The sequence below is a fragment of the Gekko japonicus genome, unplaced genomic scaffold, assembly GCF_001447785.1.
Source record: "Gekko japonicus isolate JY-2015 unplaced genomic scaffold, Gekko_japonicus_V1.1 scaffold5033, whole genome shotgun sequence".
Lineage (NCBI taxonomy): Eukaryota > Metazoa > Chordata > Lepidosauria > Squamata > Gekkonidae > Gekko > Gekko japonicus.
The window spans coordinates 20,211-31,561 of NW_015171039.1; the positions used below are offsets into that span (position 1 = coordinate 20,211).

At 42.6% G+C, this 11,351-nt stretch overlaps 1 pseudogene; it reads right to left on the reverse strand.

Annotated features, from left to right (window-relative positions):
- Nucleotides 1-10,436: 10,436 nt before the first annotated feature.
- Nucleotides 10,437-11,046, reverse strand: LOC107117011 (annotated as a pseudogene).
- Between the last annotated feature and the right edge of the window lie 305 nt (nt 11,047-11,351).

Below are 11,351 nucleotides of genomic sequence, written 5' to 3' on the forward strand. Positions count from 1 at the left end.
GATTGGGGGGTGAAACTTGCTTCGTTTCTGTTGAGACAACATGTTACCCCTTGTTCGGCGACCGGCCGCAGCCCGGCCGAGATGTTAATGGGTCGCCGTTTAGCAACGCTGTTAGACAGGTTGCATCCAGACCTTAATGATTTAAAACCACAGCCGCAGACCGAAAGTCCGAAGGTCCGGACATACGAAAAGGGTGAGCAAGTGTATGCTCGTAACTATGCCAGTGGTCACTTGTGGCTCCCAGCCACTATTACCGATGTTATTGGTACAAGAATGTATGTGGTACGGCTTGCAGATGGGCGCAAGTGGCGTAGGCACATAGACCAGCTGAGGCAACGGTGAGCAACTGACCGTTCTACCGTGCAGCCGGCTGAGTCCACTGAGGAATTCCCATGGCCTTTAGAAGAGGCAGGTACTGAAGAGCCTGAGGGCTACAGTAGCGGTCAAGAGACAGGGCAGACCCCTAATCTTGAACCACCGGTAACGGACGGGAATGTTCCTGACTCTGAGGTCCCAGAGTCAAACGGAGTGCCACTGAAGGAAAGAAGCCCTGAGGCGAGTACACCTCGTAGGTCTCAGAGAACGAGACGTGCACCCACCTACCTAAGTGATTACGATTGTTCATGATGTATTTTGCTTAGGGGGGAGGGAATTGTAATGTATTCATAGCTGCCATGAGTACATTAGGATGTGTGTGAAACATCCCATTGGGAAGCTATGTTAAGCTTCGTCTTGGACAGGGGATCCAAGTCCGAGACTAACGACCCAATCACATTCAAGCAAGCTGCAAGCGGGAACGTTTGTGATTGGTCCTTATGCGCTCAACCTGATAGGTTGATTTGTGTATAGTAGGAGTGGCTATATTAGCCGGGAATGTTTCAATGGACAAACTGTTCGGGCTATCAGATGTTGTACCGTGTCGAAGAGGTGAACAAAGAGCTGAATAAGCTTGAGTCTTTTGCTGAATCACTCTCCGACTCATTGTTAAGCGCCGGACTTAACACCTATGCTGTCTGTATGTGGGATGGGAGAGGCGGAAGAGCTTAATGTAAACTGCTAGGTATTCTCAGAGCTAGTTCAAATATTGCAGCATAAACCACCCACTTAAGAAAAAAACACACATAATCATCACACACATACAAGCAGAATTTTACTTATGAACATCTGGGAAAAATACATGACCATTAGACATGCATCAGCAGCAATTTACTTATAAACAATGCCCAATTTTAAATATAGTAAATGCACCAAATCCAGAAGGAATAATTTCTGACCTTCTGACAGTGGTCAGAAATCTTCTGATTTCACTGTCTTTTCTGGTGCCCCATTGTATTGTTTCATTTTCCCTGGCAGTGGGAGGTGAGAGGGTTGGAACAGGAAGGCGAGAGGAGAGAGTGCCTCACAGCATCATCAGATGGGGGTGTGATCGTGGAGACATCATCTTTTTTTTTTAAAGCAATTTTATTAGGATATATTAATAGGTCAAACATACATCACATTATAAGCTACATACATCCTTTTCTCCTTTCCCCCCACCCCTTCTGACTTCCCACAGTGCTCCAACCTCCAGCCCAGCTCTTATATTTCCCTCTTTACCCTCTTACTCATTACTCAAAATCTACAGGTAACATATCTTTTAACTATTATTCTTAAACATTTATTCTTCTAATAATAGTTATCAAAGCAAAGTAAATTGTTATTTACGTCCCAATATTTCTCTATATATTCTTTAAAGTCTTTCCAATCTGCAAAAATTTCTTCTGCTTCTTGATTCTTAAGCTTTCTTGTCATTTTATCCATTTCAACCATAAAAAGTAGTTTTTTAATCCACTCCCCAATTTCGGGAGTTCTTTCCTGTTTCCAGCATTGAGCATATGTCATTCTAGCAGTTGTGATCATATACCACATCAAAGTCCGTTTTGCAATATTGACTTCTTCCATTTTAAGTCCCAACAGTAATATTTCAGGTTCTTTCTTAAATTTACATTTCACAATTTTCTCCATCTCCGTATGGACCTCAGCCCAAAAGTTTTTAGCCTTATCACATGTCCACCACATATGGTAAAAAGAGCCCTCTATTTTTTACATTTCCAACATTTGTTTGACATGTTACTATTTATGTTAGCAATCTTTTTTGGTGTCATATACCATCTATACATCATCTTATAACAATTTTCTTTAAAATTATTACATGTTGATATTTTCATTGCATTTTTCCATAAAAATTCCCAGGATGACATAGATATTTCTTTATTCATATTAACTGCCCATTTTATCATCTGCTCTTTAACCATCTCATCCTCTGTATACCATAGTAACAATATCTTATACATTTTGGACATCAACTTTTTACTTCCCTCTAACCACACATTTTCAATTTCGTTATATTTTTTCCTAAACCCAAAGTCTTTTTTATCTGTTTTAAACAAATCATAAATCTGTCTATATTGTAACCAACCATACTTAAAGTCCAAATCTTCTTCCACTTTCAATTCAAACGTCTTTCCAACTGGTTTCAAAATGTCCCTATATTGTAGCCAGTCTTCTCCTTTATGAATCGAAAACGGTTTAATTACCTCTGTCGGTACTATCCAAAGTGGTCTCTCATCCGAGAAGAACCTTCTATATTTGGTCCATGTATCAAATCACGTTCTTCTAATGTAGCTTTAAAAAGTTATCCATTTTTATTTTCCCATACCATAAATAGGTGTGCCAACCAAATTTACTGTCATGCCCTTCTAATGCCAATAATTTTCTATTGTCCAAAGTAATCCATTGTTGCAACCAGGTTAAACAGATGGCATCATGGTACAGTCTAAAATTTGGTAATTGGAATCCACCTCTTTCTTTAGCGTCACATAAAATCTTCATCTTAATGCTTGGTTTCTTCCCAGCCCACACAAACTTTGAAATTTCTTTCTGCCAGGAATTTAATATTTTTAAGTCTCTCACTATTGGGATTGTCTGGAATAAAAACATCAAACATGGTAAAATATTCATTTTAACCACCGAAATTCTCCCCAAAAGTGACAAATTTAAAGTATTCTATTTTTATATCCTGCTGTATTTGGGGCCAGAGCTTGTCATAGTTATTCTTAAAAAGATCTATATTCTTCATTGTCAATTCAATACCTAAATATTTAGTCTTTTTAACAACTTCACACTGTGTCAATTTCTGCAGTTCTTTCTGTTTCCCACCAGTCATATTTTTACACATCACCTTGGATTTGTTTTTGTTTACATAAAAACCTGCTAGGTCTCCAAATTCTTTTATTTTCTCCATAAGCAACGGTAAATTTCATATGGGATCTTCCACCATAAACATTACATCATCAGCAAAAGCCCTATATTTGTACGTAAATCCTTTATTGGTTAAGCCCTTGATTTCCTTGTCTTCTCTGATCCGTCCCAGCAGTACTTCCAATATCCATATGAACAGTAACGGAGACAGAGGACACCATTGCCTCATCCCCTTTTGGACTTTAAAATGATCCGTCACCTCCGTATTAATTACCAATGCTGCTTTTTGTTCCGAGTAAATTGCCTCAATTATGTTTGTAAATGATTCTCCAATATCCGTTTTTTCCATCACGCAGTACATAAAGTCCCAATTTAAATTATCAAAAGCTTTTTCTGCATCAACAAAGAAAAAACCGGCCTCTTTTTCTAGGTGTTTATCATAATACTCAATCGCATCAATCACCACTCTTATATTGTCCTTTATCTGTCTATTTGGTAAAAAACCAGCTTGTTCTTCTTCAATAGCATCCTTCAAATGTATCTTCAATCTCTCTGAAATAATTTTTGCAAATAGTTTGTAGTCATTGTTTAAAAGAGAGATTGGTCTATAGTTTTTCACGTTCAAATCTTCAAAAAATTTCTCTTTTGCTCCATTAGAAGCATAAATATTTACAATCAAAGTTTTCTTTTGATGCATAGTCAATTCCACTGCAATATATCACCCTTCTTTATCTTTAAAATTTTCTTTAGGTTCGAATTCCTTTTTGATATATATCACAGTCCCTCTATTCTTTTTCCCCGCCAGTGAATAAAATTCTTCTCCTAATTGTTTGGCGACCAAATATTTAAAATCTTGCTTTTTAATATGGGTTTCTTGCAAACAAATTATGTTACATTTTTGTTTTCCCAACCAATGTTTCACAATTTTTCTTTTATTAGGTGAATTAAGTCCATTTACATTTCACGATATTAATTTGTAATCCATCATGTTGTCAAGTTACTTATCTCCAAAGTCTTTAGCATTATCGAACATGAATCTGAGCATTTGTTCCGCTGTCTTGATCGTATATCTTTGGCTCTGAAAGTTAAAGCTTACTCCTTGTGGTATTTCCCATCTATGTCTTATATTCAACTCTCTCAGTTTGTCTGTGAGCCTCCTGAATTTCTTTCTATCTTGAATAATTGCTCTGGGAAGTTCTTTCATTATTATTATTATCTTTTTTCCTTCCATTTCCAGTGGTTCAGTGAATTATTTCCTAAATATAACTTCTTTCATCCATTTAGTTAATAACTGTACGATCACATCCCTTGGCAGATTCTTCTGTTGTGCATAAGCTGAGTTCACTCTGTAGATCAAGTCAAAATTAAATTCTATATCATCAACTTCTTCTTGTAAGTATTCTGCAAAGGCTTTGATCACTCTAGTACGGATGTCTTCATCTAATTTCTCTTCCACCCCTCTCAATCTAAGATGGGTCTGCCACCCCTCTCAATCTAAGATGGGTCTGCATAGCCCTATATTCCATCATTGCATCTATCCATTTGTTTTCTTTCACCACTGTTTCCACTTTTTGATCTATATCTTGTGTTTTTTGCTCTATTTCAGCAGACTTTGTGATAAGCCTTGGAACTCTTTTTTAATTTCTCCCATTCCTTTTTTCTTCCCCTTTACTTCTTCCGGTCCATCTCTTTGCCCTCCAATCTTCTTCCAGTCTTCCGAACTCCCGTCCGGCCGCAGTCTTGCGTCTCTTCTGTACTCCCTCTTCGTCACTTCCGGAACACCGCCCTTTTTGTTTATTCCAGATCTTCCCCCTCTCTTATTCTCGCGCTTTCTCAAACGTAAGTTTCAGTCTCTTATCTCCCCACCGCCACAGGAATGTTAAACAATTTCCCTTTTTCTGTAAATTCGCTTCATTTATCAACTTTTTTACTGTCCAGCGTTACTCATATGCTTTTAAAGTTCGTTATCGCTCATCCGGATATTTCGACAAGCGCTTTCAGCTGTTTCCCGGTAAGCAAAATGATATTCATTACCTTGTTTATTTCTTTCTGGTTTTCACACTTCCTCCTTTGTTCCAGATCTTTCCCCTTTGTTTCATGAGATCGGGTAATGGTGATTTTAAGCTGACATCTCAGCTTGGTGTGATCCTTTAGTGCTGAATGCAACGCCCACTTCGGAAGAGGAGATCACACCAATCACACCAATCTCAACTCTCTTGGGTCTTGATGCTTGCCAGTCATTCCCCCTGCCTGGGGGAAGCTGCGTTGGACCAATATACTGTCCAAACTGCTGTAAGGAACCACCATCCACCCTGAGCACTTACAGGGTGCGTCAAACCGCCATTTAACCCCGACCGGAAGTCCTGGAGACATCATCTTTTGAAAGTGTTGCCACTGAACAGGATCTTCGACTGGCGCTTTTGTCAATTGCTGTACCTCAGGGAATTTGGGGAGGCTTTGATGACTGAACCTTTAAAAGCTGGAGTGGCCACACATTGCCCCCACAGCTGTAGATTTCCCCTTGCGAGATGCTGTGTGTTCCGGATTCTGGAGCTTGCTTTGCTTAGCACAGCTGCCAGGGACTAAGCTGCATCTCTGTGATGGACTGCTAATGTGTGCAGTGAGAGACCAGTGGTGAGGTTTTCTTTTCCCTCCACATCCCTCCACCCTGTATTGCCCAGGTTTTTGTGGCTTGTGGGGCAATTTTTTTTTCTGGTGGAGCTGAAGTTCTCAGTGCAGAAAGAAAATCCATTTAGCCAATAGAAAGCTGCTACCAAGATAGATCTCTAAATTGGAAGCTGTCAACCACTTTAGATGACAGTTCTCAGCTGCTACAAGTTAATCACTTCTGCCAGCCTAAGGAACAATACTGATAACAAGCCAGCAGGTGGGGGTGATGACTTCTATAGTCAAGAAGGCTAACTCTTAGGCGGAAAAACTCTCTTAAAGGAGACCAGTTTCTTGACACAGAGTTATAAGGGATCCTAGAGGTCACGTACTCCAACCTCCTTGCTCAGTGCAGAAATTAGTTAACTACATCACCCCACTCTGCTTAAAGGAGCACATGCCTTTAAAAAAAAATTAATGGTTGAAAAAAGCATTTACAGGAGAAATTCTTGTGGGATTGTACCTTTAAGAAAGGAGGCAGAGCCCACCCAAACCCCACCTTAGCTATGGGCCTGTCTCACAGTTACTATGGTAAATAAAGTTGGGTAGCCATGTTTGTCTGTAGCAGTAGAAAAGAGTAAGAGTCCATTAAGAGTAACTTAAAGACTAACAAAAATTGTGGTAGGGTATAAGCTTTCATGAGTCACTGCTCACTTCTTCAGATATTGTGCCGGTGATGTGCACCTTCATGAACAGATAATCTGTGTCTGCCATTCAGTGTAGTCCATACACAACTAAAGTGATTTTTCAATTCAGCTTAAGCATTCCAGTGTTTGTTCTACGCTCACACAACTCAGAGAATGTACCAAATATTTTGAAGATAACAGCTAGCTTTTGGTCTTCTGTCTGTCTTCCAGGGTACAATCAGCAACATATCTGCTCTGTCTTTCATGCTGCATTGCCTAGTTTAGAGATCCCATGTGAAAGCTCTGGTCTGTTTTCTATATGACTGCTGGGGGTAGAAGCAAAACTATTGCCCTGTAACTGTGCCTTAGGGTTCCAAATCACCAGCTCTGCCATCTTGCCCAATCTGGCACAGCCAAACCTCTCCCATATCCATTCTGCAAAAAAGTGCCATCAAGTCGCAGCCCCAGCAAGGGACTTTCAAGGCAAGTGAGAAGCAGAGGTGGTTTGCCATTGCCTTCCTCTGTAGTTTTCCTTGGTGGTCTCCCATTCAAGTACTAACCAAGGCTAACCCCGCTTAGCTTCTGAGATCTGATGAGTTTGGGCTGTACCATGCCGCCTTCTCTCCAAGTGAGAATACTAATGGTCTGTAAAATAGGGTGTTTTTTCTTATGCATTTAGAATCTGGCAGGAAGCATAACTTGGATGAAAGGTACAAACCCTGATAATTTCATTCCAGTAGGAAGGTAAACAAACAAAAAGTTAACACCTGGAAATATTTTTCCCTTTGAAATCAAGCAGAATAAATTTGAAAGCCGGGGGGGGGGGGTCCAAAGGGGGAAAAAACAAAAACAACCTGAAAGTCACCCTTTCCCCCCACATCCCAAGCGCAAATGGGTGTTGACAGGCCCCCATGTCTCTCCAAACTGCCGAGCCAATTGCTGGAGCCAAGATGTGTTTTTCATTCTTCCCCAGTGGCACAGATGAGACCCCAAAGCAATACTTCTCTGTTGTTCACGTTTTTGGCAGGCAAATGGTGTCCATCCTAAGCACAGTCACACCCATCTAAGCCCAGTGACCTCAATGGATTTAGAAGGACGTAACTCTGCTTAGGATGACATTGTGAGAAGCCAGGCCTTACCTCATCCTGTCATCTCTATCAAGCCACTCTGCTCTTCCATCACCTCTGCCCCATCTATCTTCCAGTGCCTCAAATCATGGCTAAATATAAATTTGACCGTGTGAAGGGGAGACTAGCAGAGGAAAAGTCACAGTTTGGAGCCTTTTTTCTGTCAGAAAGTGTTTTGTAAACTCGCCCTTGGGAGTCTGAGCTGGGAATCGCAGGCATTCTGTCCCCTCCCATGGGAAAGGCATGAGAGGCTGCCTCATCTGGAGGACTGCATGTATAAATGTGCATCTGACTTGGGAGGGGAGGGGGAATGCTCCTGGCTCCTCCAGAAGTACACTTGCTCCTCTGAACTGTAACATTTTCAATCCAAATTAGCTCAGAACAAGGATGAATTCCTGGCCTACTGTCAGACGGAGCTGAAGGCTCCTTTCCCTCTCTCTTTGCTCCTCATCACCTCCTTTTCTGTTCATGTATGTAGCTTGAAGGAGGGGAAACGTCATGTTAATTTCTGCTGTAAACTTTGTAGAGAAGCTAACCCCTTTGGATCTCTCCTCACTGCTCACAGCAACCAGAGATGCACCAGGCTAATTCCATTTAAGAAGAGGCTGGTGTTTTGTTGGTCATATTTTAGAAACAAGATGTCAGTCAAATTGGAGACTTCCAGTGGGCACAAGGCATCTCTCATGTTGTGTGTAAATAACACTGATTTGTTAATATACAGAGAACGGTGCCATCTGCCACATATCCGCCATGCACCCCCTGCCCAGCACACTATAACTTATTCCCTATCATACAACAGAATACTGTATCTCTGTGATAAGAATTTCCCATTTTTCAGTGGTGGAAATCAAGGCAAAGGAAGATGGATAAGAGAAAAGGAACTGTTACTCCATTTGTTGTTGCAGGCATCCCATAGCATTGCCCAAACAAAGCAAGATTAATAATTATACCGAACGTTCTTATGTGTCACAGACAAGGACATTGAGTCCTCCTTGTTGGAGGGAGAATCCAAAGAATTTGAGGTGGAGGTAGGGTTGCCAGGTCTCCTGCTATGGTGGGAGACACCCTCCCAGTAACCTTTGCTTCCCACTGCTGCTTCATTGGCTGGTGGGGGAAAAATTATTTTAAAATCTTTGTTGGCACAACAGTATGATGTCACTTCCAGGGAAAACCCAGAAGTGATGTCATACCACTCTAGGAATCACCAGTTGTTGTTGGTTCCTAGAGGAGCTTGATGTCACTTACAGATTTCCCTCAGAAATGGTGTCATACTGTCACACCAACAGGCCTCCATGTCTCCTGGTATGAGTCCTGAAACCAGTCCATAAGGCAGCAATCATGGCACTCCCGAAGTACCCCCCCCCCCAATATTCAGGAGGTCCAAGGGGTTGAAACATCAGTCTCAGCCACCGGCGTAAAGTTCGTGGGGGCTGCAGGGTGCCAGCCTCTCCCCTGAAATTTCCCAGAAGGTGCTAAGCCTCCCCTGGGGGCAACTGGTTCCTCCAGCCAGCCTTGCTCATTGCTCCCAGCTCCCTGTTCTTGGTGGCAGCTGCGACGCCCGCGGGGGTGGGGCGGGGCGAAACATTCTCTTGCCTCCCTGAGCCTTGGGGTGGTGGCCTTGGACTCGTAGGGGCAAATTCCACCTCTCACGAGAGGTCATTCTGGCTCCCCCAGCTGTCCTTAGGGGCTCTTTAAAAAGTTATGGCCACTGCTGCTGTTCTCAGCGGCAGCTGTGACGCCTGTGTGTGGGGGAAACGTTCTCCTGCCTCCCTGAGCTCGGGGTGGTGGCCTTGGACTCGTAGGGGCAAATTCCACCTCTCACGAGAGGTCATTCTGGCTCCCCCAGCTGTCCTTAGGGGCTCTTTAAAAAGTTATGGCGGCCGCCGCTGCTTTCGGTAGCCGCTGCAACCACCGCAGGAGGGGACTACTGAGCTGATCTCCCCGCCTTTTTCAGGCTCCGCGCTGGAGTGCCAGGCCTGAAAAACGACCTGCAGAGCCCCCCCCCCCCCTTTCAGGCTCCGAGCTAGAATGCCGGGCCTGAAAAAGGGCCAGCCGAATGTCAATTTCGGCTCCATTATATCCTTTTTTTTTTTTTAATGTATTTTATTTATCATTTTCGATAACAAACAGACATACACTAATAAAATATATAGTCTTTACATCATCTTTTTTGGAGTATACATTTATACATTTTTTTCCATCCAGCTGTCCATCTTTTGCCATCTTTTTTGAAACATCTTTTCATCTTTTCCTGATAATATCATATTCACTTTGTCCATTTCTTTTATTTCCATAATTTTCATAATTAATTCTTCTCTAACTGGTATTTTATCTGACTTCCAACCTTTCGCTATGAGAATCCTAGAAGTAGTAAGTATATATAATATCAAGCATAAATCATTATGTTTAATCCCATTTGGTAACATATTAAGTAGATATATTTCTGGTTCCAGCGTCAATTCTATTTCTTTTTTTTATTTTACTTTTTAAAATTTTTTTGCATTAACCTCAGTCTTATTAACCAAGTATCCAAATTAACTTTCACAATGACTTTAAGGAAATGCAATTTGGTATCCATTATTTATGGAGAGCAAACAGTTCAGCATGAACAAGTTAAGCCTGTAGCAGAGAGATATGAAGAGAGACACGATTCCCTCCCTCCCTCCTGGCGGACAGCTTCTCGCGTACAGGAACGTGCCCTCAAAGATCATCGGTGGGGGGGCAACTGAGCCTCTGCTCGAGCGCAAAATGGGGATTCCTTAAAGTCTTTGGCTGACTGGCTACTGTTGACAGGAGAGGCGGCCCACGATGCTGGCTTCAGAGGAGAATGAGAGCAAGCTTTCGGGCCCAGGCAGGTACCCCGACTACTTCCCAGCAACCGCAGGGTTATCCTGGCGGCTGATGGGGATGGTGTGCTCCTGGGGAAGGGCACCCTGGGCAACGGGGGCTGTGATGGAGAGGACCCCGTCTGGAGACAGTGCTGAGGTGACTGAACCCAGGTCGACCCCCTTAGGGATCATGTAGCGGCGGTGGAACTCCCGGGAGATGTAGCCGTGTTCATCTGGGCGCTCCTCATGTTTGGCATGCACTTTAATGTGGTCTCCCACAACTTTCACACTCAGCTCCTCTGGTGAAAAGTGTTTCACATCCAAGTGGACTGAGAACTTGTCTTTATCCAGCTTCACCTCCGAGAGCCCGGTGTCCGGGATATGAGGCACCCGCGAGTAGTAAGGACTGAGCGTGTTCATGCCGGAGAACATGTCGGATCCCAGCAGCCCCTCGCCGAACCTCTGGTCGAAGAGGCGGGGAGGGAAGAACGGAGAGAAGCCGAAGGGCCAGTGTATCCAAGGGTGGTGGATGGTGATGTCCATGGCGTAGCTCAGCAGGCAGAGGCGCTTCTCCCTTCCTTTCTCACGACTGCGCGATTGCGTCAATTCTATTTCTGTTATCTCTAATATTAATTTTTTTAAATTTTTCCAAAATTTGGAGATCTTTTCACATCTCCACCATATGTGATAGTATGTTCCAATGTTTTTTTTACATCTCCAGCAGTTCCCCGAGACATTTTTATAACATTTAGCTATCTTATCTGGCGTCCACTGCCACCTATAGAACATTTTAATGATATTTTCCTTATACGCTGTAGCTCTTAATATTTTTATTGATTTCCACTTTTTAAACCAGTTCTCTA